The sequence below is a fragment of the Tympanuchus pallidicinctus genome, unplaced genomic scaffold, assembly GCF_026119805.1.
Source record: "Tympanuchus pallidicinctus isolate F22 unplaced genomic scaffold, pur_lepc_1.0 scaffold18, whole genome shotgun sequence".
NCBI classification, from domain to species: domain Eukaryota; kingdom Metazoa; phylum Chordata; class Aves; order Galliformes; family Phasianidae; genus Tympanuchus; species Tympanuchus pallidicinctus.
In genome coordinates, this window is record NW_026294699.1 from 7,995,309 (window position 1) to 8,003,204 (window position 7,896).

The 7,896-nt window shown below is 46.0% G+C and overlaps 1 long non-coding RNA gene across 1 annotated transcript; it reads left to right on the plus strand.

The window, feature by feature from the left end:
• The first annotated feature begins 1,461 nt into the window (after positions 1 to 1,461).
• On the plus strand, positions 1,462 to 7,577 carry LOC128079312 (uncharacterized). Its single transcript, XR_008206070.1, has 3 exons — positions 1,462 to 1,620; positions 3,397 to 3,499; positions 4,022 to 7,577. It is a non-coding gene; the product is annotated as an uncharacterized LOC128079312 (long non-coding RNA).
• Positions 7,578 to 7,896: the final 319 nt, after the last annotated feature.

Consider the following 7,896-nt stretch of genomic DNA (forward strand, 5'->3'; position numbering starts at 1 on the left):
TCGACCATCTGCTGTCACTTAGCACTTGGAAATGGGCTTCCCGTTGCCTTTCCCCCACTTCTGTTCATCCTTCTTTTTGCACTTGGTCTTTGAAGAGAGCAGTACATGAAGAGCTGGAGGGAAGAAAAGGGGAAGGAAACATGGTTCCTCCCTGAATGGCAACTAGCACCTCACAGCTGGCATCAGGGTACTCCTCTCTGCAACCTGTGCCCTGCAGAGCTGTGTTGATGTGCTCAGAGGCTCATAACTGACAGACTACAAGGGCAGGGAGCTGAGTTGATCTTATTGTGTGTATTGAGGAAAGAAGGCTTTCTTCAGCTGCTTCTTTATTTGCAAGGAGGGCTGCAGCTTGTGGCAGGTGTGGGCAGGCATCCTTGCCACATGTGCTCTATGTGTGTTTATTGACCCTATGCTTGCATGGAGCATCCACTGCCATCCACTGACACCTTTGTGGAAAAGCCCTTTGAAAAATAGCCAGGAAGGAAAAGCACAGAATAAACCAATTTATCATATTCTTGGTTTATTCCAACAATTTCTTCCACAAGACCCAGTGGCAAACATGTGCAAGAAGCAGCTATACTTCAGCAAGGAGGGGAGAAGGCTGTCGGCGTGGGGAGGACAGGGCAGATGGGCAGTTCAGTTGCATTGAGGAGGTTCTTTAATGCCTGTTTGCCAGGCAAGAGGGAATGGCTTTAAGGAACATCTTTATTAGGGTACACTACTTAGCGTCAAATAAATGTCAGGGCTGCTGTATTCTGAGTCCCTGCCCAAGGCACTGAACCTGCCTGTCATTCAGCAGTCCAAGTACCAACCAGAAAAGCACTGGCAGAGTCCTGGAAAGATTTATTTTTCCACATTTAATTGCCCTTTTTGCTTTGTAAACATAAAGGTTGAAGCTTAAACTCTGACAGCTCCAGTAGCCTTTTTCTTATCTCCTTAAAAAAATGACATTCAGCTTGTTAGATTTTTCTTTTACCGCAGTCCAAAATCTCACAAAATCTGCACAACTTCTTTTTTTTTGGTGTTTTTTTTTTTTTTTTTTTGTTAAGATCATTGAAGCATTTCAGTGCTCACTTTGGGAAATACCCTTCAGCTCACAAAAGCTGGAGCCTGAAGAGCCAAGACCTTTCCCCACAGCAATGCAGGATAAACATGCTCAGCCAAAAGAGGCAGAACAAGCAATCAGCATTCCGCCTTTTCACCGGGAGCAGATTAAAGCACGCTTATCTGCTCCTGTTATTGTTCTAGAAAGAAATGCAAAGGCCAAGGACATGAGAAAAACAGACACTAAAAATCAAAACTGTTTGTACCATAGCAGTCTGAAAACTTCATGAGCCGAGTTCTTTCTCTGCAATGCATCCCTGCAAAGGAGGAAAGCCCTTGCAGGGGCCTGGGCCACCACAGAGCCTTTTATCCGGCTCTCCTCCATCATTTTCTGTGGGTTCCTGTGGGATGCTTCTGACCCTGGAGTTAGCTTATACTGTTAATCATGCTCTCTTGTGTTATCCTGTTAATTCTGCTTTCTTGAAGGCTATGTTGGGTTGTGCCTAAAAGTAGGACTTGATTTCTGTGTTAGAGACTTCACATCATCTTAAAATTCAAGACCGGTGCAAGAGATTCGTAAGTTTGCTGTCAGGATGTTGTAGGTGTGATCCAGCACTAATTATTTTATTGTATGTCCGTGTTGCTGCACTCTCTGTTGTTGTCTCTTAACTCTCTGTTAAGTTTATCTTTATTCATTCATTCTTTATTTTCTTTATCTTCTAATTCATACAAAATTCAATGTTGTGTTATTCAGCTGAGGCTTTCAACAAGTTGTTGAGAGAGGATGACTATGCAGCAGAACAATTTATCATTCTTCTTTCTACAACATCCTCACCCATGGACTTTTTTGTCTCAAGGCCTCATAGTTTTCTAACTACATGTATTTTTTTTTCTTTCTTCATCTGTGTTGGTGGGAAGGTTGCAGAAGTCCCACGTGGGCCTTCCTCTCGTGGCTGATACTGATGGCTTGCTGTGGTTACAGGGAATGCAGTTGGTTTCTTGCTGCTTTGGAAGACTTACTGTCTGCCTCTGAATATGCTATGTCCAAAGAAGGGTCTGATGTCCTTCACTTTATTTTTTTTCAAGCTGTTGAGTAGTTGGTACATGCAAAATCTTTTGATGCTTCTTCATGCCGAGAATTATGGAGTGCAGGTTTGGATGCATACAGAGTGAATGGACATGTTCCCCCTTGTGATTGTGGATTGGGAATTCAGACTGGTTGGTGAAGGGAACACTGTCTCTCACTGCTGTCTAATTTAAAAAGTAGCAGCTCCTTGGGTTCAAATGCATCTGCTGTGTTTACTGCCGTCCAGAGCCTTGCTATCCCAGGAGCATCTGCTCACCCACCAGTCATTAGCAATGTAGATGCTCCAGACAGACTGAGGAACTGACCCAAGATCAGTTCTCTCTGAACAGAGATGTAACTCTGTAATGAATTTTCCACTTCCTTATCAAGCTAAATAGCAAGCACTGAAGCATGACACCAGTTATGGTATCAAGCACACCAGCAAGTTAACTGCACTGACCATGAGCTGTCAATGTCCTTGTTCACAGAACATCCAACACACTTTCCTGTAGTTTAAGCTTTTCTACCCAGTGCATATTTTAATTGCTTTGTGGTTCAGTTCCCATCTCTGTTGTTGGCTTCAGTTTGGTTCTTGCAGACGTATTTGGCTGCTTCCTGGTTTATGCATTTCCCATATCCTTCAACAATGCATATGAATCTAAGCAGAGGTGCACAGGAGCAATTAGAGGACCTTTGTGTAGATGCTTCCCAGTTTTTTCAGTGGACCACATGACTCCCCTCACTAATTAGCTTTGTTTTGGCTGCCTGCTCTTTTTGTATTTCTCCCTCACACTGTCAGATACTTCATTTCTCTCTTGCAAGATGCTCAGCTGATAAGCATCTTCGTTCTTTGCCAGACAGTATGTGTGCTTGTTAGCTGCCAGCCAGCTGATTATGATTAGGCTGTAGTTTTGATAGTTATTTCCTGTCTCTCAAGCCTGAACAGATGGCACGCTCCTCTCAGTGCAAGCTTTGACTTTCATAATACTTCATGGCTTGGCCAAATAGCAGTTGCATAGTCCACACATGAGAAGTTCTCAAGGGGCTCCTTGCAAAGAGAGAGGATCAGCTGTGCCCCCTGAGGATCCTCCCAAGTTACTATCTGCATCGGGAGTGCTGGCATGATCTTGTTCCTTGGATGCTCCTAACTACAGTTTTGTTTCCTAGATTGCAAGTCTGGTCTTGATAGGTGCTTTCAGCATCATGTTTTGGCTTTGCATGCTAGAGGACAATTAGCATTATGTCTGATATGCTAAGAAATGCTATTTTTGTGTTTTATTTTATAGGATCAAAACACGCACTCTGAATGTTTGCAAGATGAGCACAAGACCTTTGTAAGAACCAGACAGGGAGGTCTTTATTATGAAGAGAAGAATCATTTTATGTTTGGTAAGCAAATATGGTGTCTGTCTGTATGGATTTAGCCAAAAGTTGTTTGTGAGCAGAAAGATGCACCTACCTCCAGGTTTAATGGTTTATTCCAAAGAAAAATAACAATAAAGACAATTCTTTTAAAACAGATTATCTGAGAGTACAGATTGTCAAGCTTTATGCTGCTGGATAAATCAAACTAAGTGCTGAGAGTTAATTTGTCTGACCATAAATCGCATTCAGTAAGTGTAAGACAAAACTAATTGGCTTTCTTCCATACAAATTTAATCACACTGTAAAATGTGATCAATGCAAATAAAGAGTAGGTTAAGTGTCAAGAATATAGAAAGAAAAACAATGGCTCATTTCCATTCTTAGAACACCTGAAAATGGGACGGGTTTCCGTCTCTGCCCTTACCATCTCACAGTTCAGCCCTGGTCTGAACTTAGTGAGCGCTGATGTCTGCAGTTTGTCTCTGCTGTTGTGTGTTAGAAATACCTTTTCCCTCAGTCATTGTAGTTGTTTCTGTTGTTTCATAGGTCAAAGCTGTTGGTGGAGTGGTCCAAGCCTCCTGTGGATGAAACACACCCAGCCAAACGCAGGCCAAGTGTCCTTACCTGTGCAGCCCCTCCTGTAGCAAAGGTAGCAGTGCTACAAACACGTGCTCCAAACACGGAACTCCTCACAGAGCTGAGCCCAGCCATGGAGTGTACACAGATCACCAGGACTTCTGCTGGCTGGGCTCTGCTGTGCACCCCATCCCTTCCACTAGGGAGCCATGGCATCCAGTGTCCTCACTTGTGCAAGCCTCCTCTTTATGCTCTCCTAACATTCCTGCTCCCAGAACAGCCCCTGCTGCTGATTTCTCCAGAAGAGCTGGGTTCGTGCCCCATCCAGGCCTGCTTAGGGGGCTGAACCACTGCTGAATTCCCTGACTCCTTTGGTACAGATCTTCAGCTGAGTCTGAGAAGAAGTGCTGAGCCATCTCCTGGGGCTCGCCTGGTGTGCAGTCTTCGTGTTGAGCCTCTTCAGTGGATGTGCAATTGCCAAGGCAGCCATCTGGTGAGGTGAAAAGAAGCTGCCAGGACAAGAGCTGCAGCTCTGCCACACATCACAACAGAGGTTCAAGGCAAACTGGATGCATGCAGCCAAACTGAATCCTTTAAAATTAATCTGTTGAAAGACCTGCAGTGAGAGGCTGACAGGCAGTAGTTATGGTGATGGCTGAAGTGTGGTTGAGGGTGCTGCAATTGCTGCTCATGCAGAGAGCAGATAAATCCCTCAGATGTGCAGGTTGCCAAGAACTGACATCTTTTGTAAACAGCATCTCTCAGTTTTGCCCCAGAGATGTCCAGCTTGGGCATGACATGGAAGAAAGCTGAGAGAAGAGATGGGGAGAGAGGGAAAAGAAAGCAGCAGCATAAAACATCTGTGAAACTGAAGAAAGCAGCTTCTAGTGTGGATGGGTTCCTGTGCAAACTGTCAGAGCTGAAGTGGGAGAGAAAACCTCCAAAGCTAGAGGTAAGGGTAAAGAGATGTTGCATCACTTCTCCTAGTCTAGGCTTATTTGCTGGGCTTCTTGCAGTTTCAGAGGACATGCTTAAGTGGGTAGGAATTGCTGCCAGTCTGCACACAGCCTGCTCTCTACCTTGGCCTCTTAGTCAGGAGTGTTAGAGCAATCTGCAGGAAGATGGAGGTGATGAATGGCACAGCAAGTTCCAGCGGTGCAGAGAGGTGGAGGCAGATTTTGTTACTCAGGACCCTTGGTCCTGCCCCAGAGATGATGTTTATATTGGCAGGATCCTTGAAAAAAGGGCTTGGCTTGGCTTGCATTTAGCTTCCAGTTCCTTGGTGTGGCATGCTCATGGAGGCCTCCAAGATCCCAGGAGAGGTGGGAAAAGTGGGGGGCAGGCATGATGGTGACAGCAGCCAAGGACTGACTTCCCACAGAGGAATCCCTCTGGGAGTGCAGAGGTGCCCTATAGTGTCACATTCAGCACCCTTAGCTCAGGGCTGGCAGTGCCACTGTTTTTCTGTTGCTGTCCTGAACGGCAGCTGCTGCTCTTTATTTCAAGGAGGAAAAAGAGTGAGAGACCCTCACTGCCCCAGGGAACCTGGCAGACCTGCTTCCCCTTACCTCTGTCCTCCCTCCTCCTAAAATTTTGGAATTAAGTTCTAGTATCTCATAAAACATCACGCTTATATCATAACTTCAGTGTGCAGAGAGCCCATGCAGGGGCCGGGATGCATACAAATTGCTGCTCTAAATCTCCAGCTACAATAAGGAAACGTCAGATGGTGGCAGTTTACTTGATAAATACCTAATATAGCTTAAATAATTATTTAATGCAGACAAATGGAAAAAGAGAGCATCTATGTGCTGTGTTATAATAAACTACAGCTCGTGACTTGTTGAGCGGTGAGAGCAGCAGCTCCAGCTCTACCACGGCCAGGGCAGGAGGACTCAGGCTGAGTATTGGCTGTGGGAAGGTCCTGCCAGGAGCTAACAGGTGTTTAGTGGCAGACTGATGAGAGATGAGAACCCTCAGGGAGCACAATTAATGCAGTGCTGATGACCTAGGTGGAGTGATGAGTGTTTCGTCCCGCCACGTTCCCCACACTGACTGTAGGGCTGAGTGTTGACTGTAGGGGCGAGTGCAGCCCAAGCTGGGCTGTGCTTCCAGCAGTGCCATCCAGTGGGGTGAGGAGGGGCTGTCTGTGCTTTGCTGTTCCTGTTGCTGGTTGGACAGCTGCATCTCTGCACTGCTGTGTCACACCACAGCATCTCTCAGCCCCAACAGCACTGCAGCAGTGTGTGAGTGTGGCTGTGCAGGTGAGCATTTGACCCAGCTGTACGCACTGAGGTTTGGTGGTGACCGGTAGCCCAAAAGGAAGCATCACGCAGCGGTGTGAGGCAGGTTGCTCTGTCAGCTTAGCAAACTCCCAGGGCCAAGGGTGTTGCACTGCCAGCAGGAACGTCTTGTGGAGCTGCTTTACACCACACTGCCAGCAGAATTTTGTGGGTTTTGTGAGTGCAGCTCACGGTCTTTACCTCCTTTCAGCTCCATGGTCGATGACTGTTGATGGGTTTTTGCTTTATATGCTCAGTGGTATTTCATGAAGCGCGCTGGTCTCCTCCACGAGCTCTCCGACAGATTACAAGGACTGCACTTGACTGAGCTCCTGGTGTTCTGCTGTGTCTGCTGTACAGAGACAGAGCTGTGGCACACGCCTTTGCATGGCAGGGGATAAACACAGCAGCAGAGATGGAAGATAAGTGGCAATAAAAAGTACAGTGTGGAGCGCCTGCCCTTTAAAATATATTAGATAGTTTACAAATAAAGCTGTGTATTTTTAGGATCTATCTAGAATTGTTTGGCCTGTAGACCTTGAGGAATCTGACCTTGAAGGGAAAAAGTAAAGCTGTAGCCAGCCTTCAAAATGATCTGGAAGCAGATGAGGACAAGGATTCTTGCTTATTATTTCAGCAATAATGGTGTGCAGAAATGCCAAGTGTTTGGTGAGGTTTGCAAGCAGGGCTCCTTCCTTCCTTCCTTCCACAACCATCCTGGTGGAGCAGTAAGGAGGAGGGGGCCTGAGCTGCAGCTTACTTTCCCTCAAGTGAACCTGGTGGAGATGGCTGTGAAGTGACTGTAGGAATTGGTGCTGTAATCCTCTCATTTTAAATTTGTTCTTAGAGAAAACACAGATGATTCTCTGCATGGAGAATCCCCTGCACGTGCTGGGGCCAGGCTGCTGATTCAGGGAGCCAGAGCCTCCACGTGCTTTGTGCTCTGGCAGAGAAAATGTAAACACATCTCTGGTTTTATGTCTGACCGAGGAGATGTAAATCAAGTGTGTGCTGAAGCCTTTTAAATGTTTTGACATTTTCCAATCCATCAAGGCCTTTAATTGTATTTTGAGTGAGTTGTTGTATATGTAAATACCCGTTAATGTTGAAATTGTTTATAGCCAAATTGTCTGTTTATGCAAATCGTGTTCCGAGATCACAGAGTTTCTATTGCGGAATAAAAGTCTCTTTTATTTAATGCTAGGAATGTTTCCTGTGGCTGCTCTGGCTTTCACAGATGATGTAGCTCTGCTGTGCTGTCAGAGTAGGGCCCAGTGCTCAGCAAAGGGATGTGAGGAGAGAAGCAGAACCAACCTGTGGAGCTCATCTCCTGTGGCTGTGTCAGTGCTCTGCTTCTGCCTTCCTGTGGGCTTTGGGACTTTCCTTGGGCTTTGGGAAACCTGATGGCTGACTCCTGTCTGCTCCAGGGATTTCTCTATCTGCCTTACGTGTTAATTCAAGATTCTGGTGCAGATGGCAACAGGCATTAAAAACTGCTGGGTGAAAAACAGAGAAATCAACATGCTGCTCCTGTTACGCTGTGCCTAAGTGGTAATCGAGATC